General features: G+C 36.8%; 1 protein-coding gene across 1 annotated transcript in view; it reads right to left on the bottom strand.

The window, feature by feature from the left end:
* The window catches only part of IL1RAPL1 (interleukin 1 receptor accessory protein like 1), a 1,323,503-nt gene that overhangs the window by 428,393 nt on the left and 882,409 nt on the right, over nt 1-12,701 (bottom strand). The gene's annotated exons all lie outside the window — the stretch shown is intronic.

Below are 12,701 nucleotides of genomic sequence, written 5' to 3'. Positions count from 1 at the left end.
AACAGTAACTGTTACAAAGTAGGTGCTCAATAAGTTGTTTTCTTTTTAATGGACTACAGGGCCAGGTGCAGTGGCTCATGCCTGCGGTTTTGTCACTTTGGGAGGCCAAAGCAGGCAGATTGTTTGAGGCCAGGAGTTCAAGAGCAGCCTGGGAAACATGGCAAAACCCAATCTTTACTAAAAAATACAAAAATTAACCAGGTATGGTGATGTGTGCCTGTCGTCCCAGCTACTCAAAAGGCTGAGGTGGGAGGATAGCTTGAGCCCAGGCGGTGGAGGTTGCAGTGAGCTGAGATCAGTGCCATTGCACTATAGCCTGCTGGATGACAGAGCCAAACCCTGTCTTAAAAAAAAAAAGAAAAGACTACAGTAGTACTTTCTGCTAGAGCTCACAACAATATTACATGCTCATGCTTATGTTATGCATCGTAAGAATAATTTATTTCTATCTTAGTATATTAGTTACAGCTTCACAGTTGTAGTCTCAGTAGGGGAGGTTATTTCCCTCTTATAATTTTAACTACGATGTGGTGCTGAATATACTACTGTAATGCAAAGAAACAAATTGCCTAGAAAATAGCATCACAGAATGTATGACTTTCACTCTAATATAGATAGCACATGGACATCACTGACATGATATTTTTCACTAGCTACCTGGGTACCATACTTCCCAGGATAGATAGTGAAATTGATCCATGTGGAAGGCCATACATACTTCCTCAGGTTCACTGAAGCCTTTGCCCATTTTAATTCAGCTCAGTAACTCTCCATTCTGAGATCAAGAGGCTTTCTATCATTTTTGGAATGAAATTTCAGACTCTAAACATATGGGCTTCCAAAATATGTCAGTGAAGAACAAGAGGATTTCAATTACAGTGGCTAAAATAGCTCTGAAAATTGCACTATATTTAGGAATATAGTGTTTTATCCCACTGGCATCTTCTAAATTATTCCATTTTCTTCTCAGATATATCAGAAGGAAACAAGATATAATGAAGGATGTTCACTGGAGTTGAATAAAGGAAACTGACCTTTTTAACTTTGGCATCAGATAAAAGCTATTATCTTGAAGACAAAGTATGGCATCTCTTTCTAACATAAACACAAATACCCTAATATTGCTTGCTTAAGATGTGGAAGCTCTTTACTTTAAGAGCATTATCTTAGTTTTGTCCGAATTGATGGAATAAAATTAGTATTTAAAATACATTCCAAGGAATGGCCATGTGTTGGTAATTGTTGTCCCTGGGTAATGCGTACATGAAGATTCATTATACTGTACAATCTACCTTTGTATGTTAGGAAAGTCCTGTAATAAAAGTTGAAATGTGTTATAAACAGAAAATAGAATGGCATAAATGTATGAAAATAAGGAAGTATGCTTTATCCATAAAATGAAATTCTATGCAGCTTTTAAAAATCAATAGCATAGATGTGTATTTACTGATGAGCAGCCTGGGCAACATGTTTATTCTATACTCTTAAGTAAACAAAGCATGTTTTAAAATGCTATACATCCTATTATTTGATTTTTCTTTTGAAATGTAATTATTCTATTTAATAAACACTAACTTTGTGCATACTGTGTACCAGGAACATTTTAAGTTTTTTAGGAAGCTTAAGTCTAAGTGATTAAATATCCTCAAAACAACCCCGTGTTTAGTAAATACCAGTATCATACTCAAATGTATAAGATACAGGGAGGCTAAGAAAATTTGTCAAGGTCACACAGTTGGTAAGGGATGATGGGGGAGAGGATGCTGAGACTTGAACCTGAACAATATGCCTTGAGAGCTTTGGTCTTCATTAATATGCCATGCTGCCTCTGTTAATCACCTATGTATAATCAGACATATTTACATAAATTGAACAGAAAGATGCCTTGAAGGTTATATTCCAAGTTCATACTGGTTAATGATAAGTATAAGGAACATGGATGGTTTTTAAAACTAATTTTGTTTATGTTTATATGTAATTGTTCCATATCCTTCAGGTATTACTCATAGAATAGGAAAAATTAAAATGCTTTAAAAGTATAATATGAATGTTAACAAGTTCTTGGTTAATTGTTTTTTAAAAAGGTGATATGTATACATATGTATGTCTTCCTTTTCCTCCCTCTTCATTTAATTGTTCCTGTGTCCCAGAAGCTCAGCCTTTCTTGAATCAATTTGCCTGCAAATATTACTTTGCCATTACCTCCCAAGGCAAAAATCTCAATTACTTTTGCTCCAACCTATAGTTAGAGGCCATGATGTGATAATTCACAAAGATGTTGTGATTTAGTTATCTTTTGTCAAGACCATGCAAATAGACTTCTCACATCAGGGTAGTTGCACTTCTTAAGTGGTGGTTAGTTTCCAGCAGGCAGGAAGCAGGAGCAACCAGGCCAGTCAACAGCTCTGCCCACAAAGGGGTGAGGTACAGATAAAATGGACTCTCTTTATGAACACCACATCCCTCAAAACACCTCTAGGTCTCTCCCAGTTCTCTCTTTTGAAGCAGGCTGTACAAGGCTTGTACAACCTAGAGCAGATTTTCCACACCAGCACCTCATTTCAGCTAAGGAGGCATTGGCTGTTGGCTCTCTGAGCTTAGAATGCCTTTAGTGCCTTGGTCTACAAATGTGAGTCTTTGCCAAAATTCTTGGAACATCCTCTCTGTTACAGAAGTGCATGGATTGCTATTACCTTGGACTATTAAATCTTACTGGTTTTTGAAATGATTAAAGGTTTGTTGGCTTATGTGAATAAATTTGGAATTAACCATAGTGACTAAAGTTATCATACTGATGCAATTAATGCAAAAAGCTTTGGCATATGCCTCCCATTTGTCAATATATCTTCTACACTAAGTCTTAAAGGTTATCATTAATTGACAAATGACTATCATTTTATCTAGTCACTGAAGATGTATTCATTTTTGCCAAATGAAGCAGATAATGTAAAAACCAATTTAAATTATTGGCTGATTTTAGAATATTTGTTTGTTATTTATCATTAAACATCTAATAACATCAACAAAATTTAAAAGTGCATTATATATAAAACGGAGTGAATCACCAAGCATAATTTGTATTAAGGACACATGCTATTAATATTTACTTTTGCAACAAAGAAAACATAACTAAGAAAGCTGCTAGAGCAAGTAAAAAATTTTTTCAAGGTTAAAAATGGCATTTTCATTCAGCCATAAAATGATAGAAGTATATGTAATAGGAAGCTACTATGTTAATAACAATAACCATTATGTAGTATATTAAAAAATCGTTTGTAAAATAGATTCCATTGGATAAAAGGAAAAAAGGGAGATAATAAACATCTAGCTATTCAGAGATGTGTAGAAATGATGAGATTTCATGTGCGGTTCACAAATGCAAGGAATCTAGGTTGAGCGCTCCGTATGAGAATCTAGCTAATGCATGATGATCAGAACAGTTTCCTCCCAAAACCATCCACTCACCTGCATCCATGGAAAAATTGTCTTCCACAAAACCAGTCCCAGGTGCCAAAAAGAAAGAAATGATGAGATTGCAACTGATTTTTATTTCTTTGTGTTTACTTTTATACATAAAATATGGATTACCTTTATTACACATATTCTACCTCTCCCCACCAAAAATAGGCAGTTTCAAAAAGTTTGAAACTTTAATTATATATTATTATTAAAGTCATTATGTATGACTATATCCATGAAAGGCAAAAGTGCCAACACAAGGATTGTATTAAGTGATATAATGAGTGGAATTGTTGCCTTTCTTTTAAAACAATTTTATTATTTTTAATAAGAATAGGCATAGATCAGGCCAGACTGGCACATTTTTGGTCATAACTGATATTGTGGGTCCAAATTCTATTGGTAGTTTGTACATAAATAGATCCATACAAAGGCATGCATGTGTATATTGCTTCAGTTAACTATTCAGTAAACTGTCTAATTTATTAGACAATATTTATAAGCAATATATATATTGCTTCGACTATTCTATAAACTGTCTAATTTACTAGATAATATATGTAAGCAATATTTATTACTCTTCCCAAAAGTAAATATTGTTATCAACAGTACTAAATGGAGTTTTATGGTCAGCAATATATAGAACAGAAATAAAGAAATTGAATTTGGACAAGAAGTGGTCATCAAATATTTGTTAATGGTTGAGGGAACATAGGAAGAAGAAGAAAAATTGATTTCTGTCAAGTTGTTGGCTTGAAGCCAAACAAGAGACAGGTAAAAGTATCTACCCCCCAAAAAAAATGTCATTATATGAAAAAGACACATGCATGCGCATGTTTATAGCAGCACAATTCGCCATTGCAAAGATATAGAACCAACCTAAGTGTCCATGGGCCAGAGAGTGAATAAAGAAAATGTGGTATATATATTTTAGCCATAGAAAGGAACAAAATAATGTCTTTTGTAGCAACTTAGATGGCATCGGAGGTCATTATTCTAAGTGATAGAACTTGGAAATGGAAAACCAAATACCATATGTTCTCACTTACAGATGGGAACTAAGCTATGAGGATGCAAGACACATAATGGACTTTGGGGATAGGGGGAACAGTGGGAGGGGGTGAGGGACAAAAGATTACATGTTGGGTACAGTGTACACTGCTCAGGTGATGGGTGCACTAAAATCTCAGGATTCACCACTATAGAACTAATTTGTGTAACCAAAGAAACACCTGTACCTCCCAAACTATTGAAACTTAAAAGTAAATAAATAAATTGCCATCGGTAGTGTCAAGTAATCCTCCAAGAAAGTTGTGAAAAACAAACACTGAACTCTATGCCAGTCCATCCTTGTTGTTTTATGTCAGCATAGTTCATTCATTCCCATGGCTGTATAATATTCTTTTCTTTTCTTTTCTTTTTTTTTTTTTTGGAGACAGGGTCTTGCTCTGTCACCCAGGCTGGAGTGCAGTGTTGCAACATGGTTCACTACAACCTCTGCCTCCCAGGCTCAAGCGATACTCCCACTTCAGTCTCCTGAGTAGCTGGGACCACAGGCATGTGCCACCACACCTGCTAATTATTTTTATTTGTATTTCGTAGAGATGCGGTCTCGCTATGTTGCCCAGGCTGGTCTCAAACTCCTGGGCTCAAAGAATTTTCCCACCTTGTCCTCCCCAAGTGCTGGGATTACAGATGTGAGCCACCATACCCAGCCGATGCTGAATATTCTTTTGTTCATTTAAAAGATACTACATGCTAAAGATTAATGCTAGGAATGCATTAGTGAGGGAGGGAGAGAAAGAAACCTTCTGCTTTCAGATATTATAGTCAATGGAGTAAGAGGTGAGAAGAGAATAAACAAATTAACAATTTAAATACATGAAATAATAAGTAGGATGAAGCAAAATAATGCAGGGAATAGAGGACAGTGAAGGGTGTGAGGACAGGATGCTATCTTCAGGCAGAGTCAATAGGGGAAGCACTACTCAGGCAGTGACCTGAGACAGGGAGGCAGTGATGTGAACTGCGTGGAGCTCTAAGAGGAGGAACACTCCAGGCAGAGGAAAGCAGATGAGAAAGCATCTATAAGAAAGATTAAGGCAGTCATCGTAGTGGAGAGAAGGACCTGGAGGAAGAGGGCTGGAAAATGTGATGAGAGAGGCAGGAGGCAGGGCTGGAAGAAGGGGATGGGGTTGAGTCTGCAGGATCTCCAAAACCACAGTAAGGACTCTAAATTTACTTTTAGTGAGATGGAAAATCCCTGGGGATTTCTGACCAGGGACTAGAGATTATCAGTCTTGAGTTAGAAAGGAATGACTGGCCGACTGGCTGTTGAGTGGAAGACTAAAGGAGCAAGGACTGAAGCACGGGGAGAGGTAACAGGGGAACACAGCCATCCAGCCACAAGATGACAGAGGCAAGAGTGGAAGTGTTGAACTACATGGTAGGATTTTGGATACATTTTGAAAATGTCGCTGAGAGGATTTGCTCGTGGGTTCATGTGAGTTGTGAGGAAGACAGGAGTCAAAGACGGCTCTAAAGATTTTTGCCTAAGCAACTAGTTGAATGGAGCTGACATTTTCTGAAATAGAGAAGTCGAAGCAGGTGTGAAGGGGAATCAGATGCTTAATTCTGGGTGTGCTAAACTTATGATAACTATTGCATATCCCTGTGGAGATATCAAGTAAACACTGAGTAGGTAATACTAACAATTGTTGCTATTTTTGCGTTTCTTTTTTGTTTTGCTCTCTTTTCTTTCTGTTTTACTTTTGCTTGTGAGGGTAAAATTATCTTGTTTTAATTTGCATATCTTTAAAGGCTAGTGAGGTTTTTTGGTTATTTTTAACTATTTGTATTTCTTCTGTGAATTACTTGCGGTTTGTTCTTTTGGTTTGTTGCAAATCTATGTATTTTGCATAGAATTTTTTCTATTAAATTCAACTTCCTACTCTGCCATCTGTTTTTAACATTTTGTTTATGATTTCTTTTTTTGGTATTGAAGTTTTAAATGTACTGAACAACATGGTATAGGAACTCTGTAGCCAAGCTGCCTGGGTTCACCTACCAGCTGCTCAACTTACTAGTTTACTGACCCTGGAAACTTCTCATAACTACTCAGTATTTCACGTTTTTCTTCTATAAAATGGGGATAATAATAGTCCATTTACCTCTTTGAGTTTTTATGTTAATATATATAAAGTACTTAGAAGAGTGACTAGCATATAGATGCACTAAAAATGTATTAGCTATTGCTGTTTTCAATGTAACCAAATCTGCAGCATCTACATATATCATTAAATGTCATCTAACATAGAAATACTTGGAAGATGGAGTGTGCTTACGAGGGTATAGAGATGATGGGCAGAAATATAAACGCACCAAATAGCTGGTTACACAAATAGCATTAGCTTTCTCTATTCATGTCTTATGAATTGTACAACCTGACTTATGCCAACTATTGGGGGAGATGGTTAATAATAGCAGCGATAATAATAGTCTTAACAGTAAAAATATCTTGAACACTTCTGGTATGCTAGACACTAGGCCAAGCATGCTTCAAACACTGCCTTATATAATATTCACAAAATATTTTAGGAGATCAATCCTATTTTTTCCATTTTCAAATCAAGCCACAGATTTACTGAAAGTACAGCTGATCTATACCATGCAGACAGCCCACACTTTGTATTAATTAAGAATATGGGTAAAAAGTAAATGAATAAATGTACTTAAAATGCATAGAAAAATGTGTGGCACATAGGAAGTGCTATATAAATGAAAGCTATTATTGCAATTATTGGTTTGTTTTTTCACGTGTTTTTGAGTGTCTTCTATGTTTCACGTAATGTGTTAAGTTCAGGGATGCAGATAAGTACTGACCTTGGCCTCTTGGAATATATGATGGGCTATAAAAATCAGTTAATATTAAGGCATCAAATACTTGGAATAAAATAATCTTTTGGGCCTTGTCATTTGTTACTGATGTGGTATAACACTTTTAATTCATTAGTTCATTAATTTAATGACTATTGATATATATTGTACCAGATAGCCTGCTAAGTCCTAGAGATAACAGATAAATAAGGCTTACCTATAACACTTTACATCACATAAATACATTACAATAGTGTTACATGGCAAGTGTGTTAACAGAACCATACATTTACAATACAAATACACAGAGAAGAATGTATAGAGTTACCTTATAAAAGATGAGGTGGCTGGGCACGGTGGCTCACGCCTCTAAGCCCAGCACTTTGGGAGGCCAAGGTGGGTAAATCATGAGGTCAGGAGTTCGAGACCAGCCTGGTCAATATGGTGAAACCCCATCTTTATTAAAAATACAAAAATCAGCTGGGCATGGTGGCGCACACCTATAATCTCAGCTATTTGGGAGGCTGAGGCAGAAGAATCACTTGAACCCAGAAGGCGGAGGTTGCAGTGAGCCGAGATCGTGCCACTGCACTCCAGCCTGGGTGACAAAGCGAGACCCGATTTCAAGAAAAAAATAAGATAGGGTGATGCCATTCACAAAATACTTTTAGCTCCACTTACTCTTGAAATTCTAACTGACATATTGTTTTTGCCTTTATTATGAGCTAGCCTATAATTCTACATGATTTCCAACCACATGGCCATCTTGTCCCTGGTTATACTCAGTAGCCTAATAACATGAAATCATAGAATTTGTGGGTACCTTGAGATATCTTGTTCAGTCCTTGACCTTCAGGCATCTGGATGGCTCATCTATCCAGATTAGGTAATTACCTTGATGCCTGCTTTTATGTTTTACTCCATCTTGGCTGCTTTATTATGCAAGACACAGACGCCCTTATGAGTCCTAAAGTGCTTCAGTACTTGAGTATAACAACTCTAAAATAAATTATTCTTAAAAATCCATCCTTTAATTATCTTTCTTTCTTTTTTTTTTTTTTGAGACAGAGTTTCACTCTTGTTACCCAGGCTGGAGTGCAATGGCGCGATCTCGGCTCACTGCAACCTCCGCCTCCTGGGTTCAGGCAATTCTCCTGCCTCAGCCTCCTGAGTAGCTGGGATTACAGGCAGCCTGCGCCACCCTGCCCAGCTAATTTTTTGTAGTTTTAGTAGAGACGGGGTTTCACCATGTTGACCAGGACGGTCTTGATCTCTTGACCTCGTGATCCACCCGCCTCGGCCTCCCAAAGTGCTGGGATTACAGGCATGAGCCACCATGCCTGGCCAATTATCTTTCTTTCTAATGAAACTAAAATATAGTCATGCTAAGTTTCCAAAAGAAAACTTCTCTATTATATGTAGGCCTCCATCATCAGATATATATCAAAGGAAAGCTTAAAAGAAACTATGTAAAAAAAAAAAAAACAAAAAACACTTCATAATGTGCGAGGAATTATTATAGGAAACATGTGACTAGTGGTAGGGACATATCACATCAGAAGCAGAAATAAGCACTTTGTCTTAATCATCATGTTAATTGAAAGACCAAATGAAGAATATGTCCATATGTTGTAAGAACGCATATAAAACTTGCTCTGAAATGCACATTTTTAAACAATGTCAACATTTTAATAAAAAAGACATTATGTGATATTTTGTGATTTAAGGAGTTTCAGTTCAGAGAGAACATTAATGGTATTAAATTCATTGGTGCTTTCCTATCATATTTAAGCAGGAGGATTATAGTAAAAGAAATAATTTTTCCATGCCTTATCTACAGGCTCACAGGGAGAACGCTATGGCAAACCTAATTGCATTCACAATGAAGTCACGGTAGAGTGGTGCAGAGGTGAAATTTTCATTAAAACAATTACTCATATCTTTATATGCTAATTCACACATAGATGCTAAAAAGCAGGAGTACCTCGAGTTGTAAAATATATATCAACTGTATTTGAGAACTAATGAACATCCTACATACTTGTCTCAAGTAGGCATGTATTCAGAGGCTCAGTGAATCCAAATCAACACCCAAACAAAATTAAAAATGTAATGTTTTTCAAGACCTCCAGTGTAGTATAAATAAGCACTGGTACAATAGTATAAACAACTAAATATAAAACAATAGAAGCAACTCTTTGTACATGAATTAAGAAATGAAAGAATAAATTAATGAATTAATATTCATCAAACAAATATTTACTGAGCACCTAACAGTCATGGTGCCATGTCTTTAGGATGCAAAGGTTACCAAAAAATACTTATTTCTTATGAGGCATAGAAAAGGATAAACCATGTCATTCTAACTGCTGAAATATTTATTTACATATATCACTACTAGTCCTACTAATTCTATTTATTCTCCTCCTCTCCTCCTCCTCCTTCTACTAGATAACACTTACCTAGTGCTTACCACATGATATGGTTTGGATGTGTGTTCCCTCCAAATCTCATGTTGAAATGTGATTCCCAACGTTGGAGGTAGGGCGTGGTGAAAGGTGATTGGATCATGGGGGCAGATGTCTCATGAATAGTTTAGCACCATACCCTTGGTGATGAGTTCGTTCTCATTCAGTTAGTGTCACATGAGCTCTGATTGTTTAAAAGAGTCTGGGACCTCCCGCTTCTTTCTTTCTTATTCCCTCTTTGACCATGTGATACATAGGCTTCCTCCTTCACCTTCTTGCCATGATTTTGAGCTTCAATGTTGATGCCATGCTTGTAAATCGAGCCAACTAAACCTCTTTTGTTTATAAGTTACCCAGCCTCAGGTATTTCTTTATGGCAACACAAGAATGGCCTAACATACCCCATACCAGACATAAATATTAGCTCCTTTAATTTTTACTGTAAAGCTACAAGGTAAATACTATTACTTCCTCAGGCAGTTTACTCTAGGTTGCATAGCTAGTAAGTGTAGAAGTTGGGGTTCCTACTAAGGAATTCTGGCTGTAGTTACAAATTTTACATTCAATTACATTTTTAGAGACTGAATTCTACAGACCTTTGAGAAAGTAAAAATGTATACACACATAGATACACATTAGCCAACACACATAGGTTCAGGATGTCAGGGGATAGAAATATGGTTTGACTCCAATTGTCTGTTATTCCTGGAAATCACCTTGAACATAATAATCAGTCGAAATTATAAATATCTAACAAAGAAGAACTATTCAATCAACTTTTCTGTGTTGGGAATAGAACATCGAATGAAAAATGTGTCCTTTCTTAAACCTTCCCTCAAGCAAAAGGATGCAGTCGAGTGAAAGGATTTCAAGCTACATGCAATATCATTAGAGGAAATGAGGTGTTAAAAATCAGGGGAAAAAAGTAGCTGTTTACAGTGAATAGTAAAGATCTTGATTTGCCAAAATAACAATACTTAAGTAACGTTTGGATTTAAGAACTATTGATTGAGTTCCTGTCATATACTAAAAAGGATCTGTAGATCAAAGGGTAAGACAAATCATTCAGGGTGAAATAGGCAGGGTGACAAAAAAGACATGTAATGAATGTACAATTGCAAAGCAAGATAAATGCTTTAGGGGTTACATTCTTTGATAGATTCATAATCCAAGTGATCTAGCCTAGAAGATGAGAGAATTCCTCACTAAGTGATCTTGACCTGAAATCTGAATGAACAGAAATAAGCCATGTAAAATGGCGTGTGTTCCGGGCCGGTGAGTGGGGTGGCGGGGCACTGAGATGGAATGAAGAGTGTTCTAGTGAAAGAAATATCTTTTAGAGGCAGGTCTAGGAAGTTTGGAAGATCATGGCCCAATTTAAAGAAGGCTACTGTGTGGATGGCTAGTTGAGAGATTGAGAAAGCATAGAGTAAAAATGTAGCTGGAGAGGCTGGCAGAACACTAACCAAATGTGATAGGTTGAACTGTGTTCCATCCTTCTCAAATGTATATATTGCAGTCTTAATCCCTAGTTCCTCCTAATGTGATCTTATTTGGAAATAATGCTATTACAAATGTAATTAGTTAAGATGAGGTCATGCTGGAATAGAGTGGGCCTCTAATCTAATATGACTCCTGTCCTATTACAAAGGAAAAATTAGTACACAGAGATATAGAGGAAAGAAGATGTGAAAAGACACAGCAAGAAGATAACAATGGCTTTCTACTAGCCAAAGACAGAAGCGTAGAACATATCCTTCCCTCATGGCCCGCAAAAAGAACCAACCCCACCAACACCTTGATCTCACGCTTCTAATCTCCAAAACTGTAAGAAAATTAACTTACATTGTTTAAGTCACCCAGTCTGTACTATTTTGGTATAGCAGCCCTGGGAAGCTAATACAAGAGGCCAGGCTGTACATGTTAGCCTTTATATTTAAAGCAGTGGGAAGCTGTGTGTGTGTGTGTGTGTGTGTGTGTGTGTGTGTGTGTGTGTCCATCTGGCTGTCTGTTTGTTGGAGAATTTTTAATATGGTCACATCTGTGTTTTGAAAACATATAGCCAAGGTTAGGCATTTTGGAAGACACCAAACAATCTGAGTAGTGACAGTAGTTAGTTAGTTCCAGGGTGGTGGAAGTGGAGGAGGGCTGAGGACTTTGAGAACTACTTTCGAAGAAAAGAATTAGAGATGGGAGATGAGGCAGAGGGAAAATAGTGAACATTTGAAGTATTTAGTTCATGCCAGGCTTGATTCCAAAATCTTCAGTGTATTTAAATTTCGTGTGATCATCTCACCAACCCTGAAAAGCACCCACCTTACTGATAAGGTAACAGACACAGAAAGGTTAAGTGACTTCTGCAAGTTCACACAGGTAGTATGTGCAGACTCTGGATCTGAATCCAGGCAGCCAAGGTCCAGAGCTGTTAACTACTTCATTATTATCTATCAGAAAGACTTTTAAAAAAATGCTGTGCCTTGTCAAGCTGAGTCAGTAATGGAAATCATTCTCTAAGAAAATAAAAACTGTATGATGGTTACATATTCAGGGTGAATAAATTAGTCTGGCCTTGATTAAAGGTACCATTCAATGAGTCAAGTATGCCAGTGAACATACAGATATGTAGCTCTAAAATCTAACTTACAAACATAAATTTGTAGTCAAAAACACATACGTGATTGTTGAAGGCATAGGTGGAGGTGAAATTACCTAGAAAGGGACTTCTGAGTGTAAAGAAAAGGTGCCCAAGGAATGAGTCTTGGGTAAATCCCACATTTATTAGCCAAAGAAAAAAAGTGAGTTTGCAAAAGAGACACAGAAGCAACAGCCATGGTGATAGGAGGAAAACCAGAAGAGTGTATGTTTCATAAATATCAAGGAAAGACAGGACATGGTCTA

Source organism: Cebus imitator, unplaced genomic scaffold, assembly GCF_001604975.1.
Source record: "Cebus imitator isolate Cc_AM_T3 unplaced genomic scaffold, Cebus_imitator-1.0 Scaffold282, whole genome shotgun sequence".
In the NCBI taxonomy this organism is placed as follows: domain Eukaryota; kingdom Metazoa; phylum Chordata; class Mammalia; order Primates; family Cebidae; genus Cebus; species Cebus imitator.
This window is presented reverse-complemented; position numbering and strand designations above follow the sequence as displayed.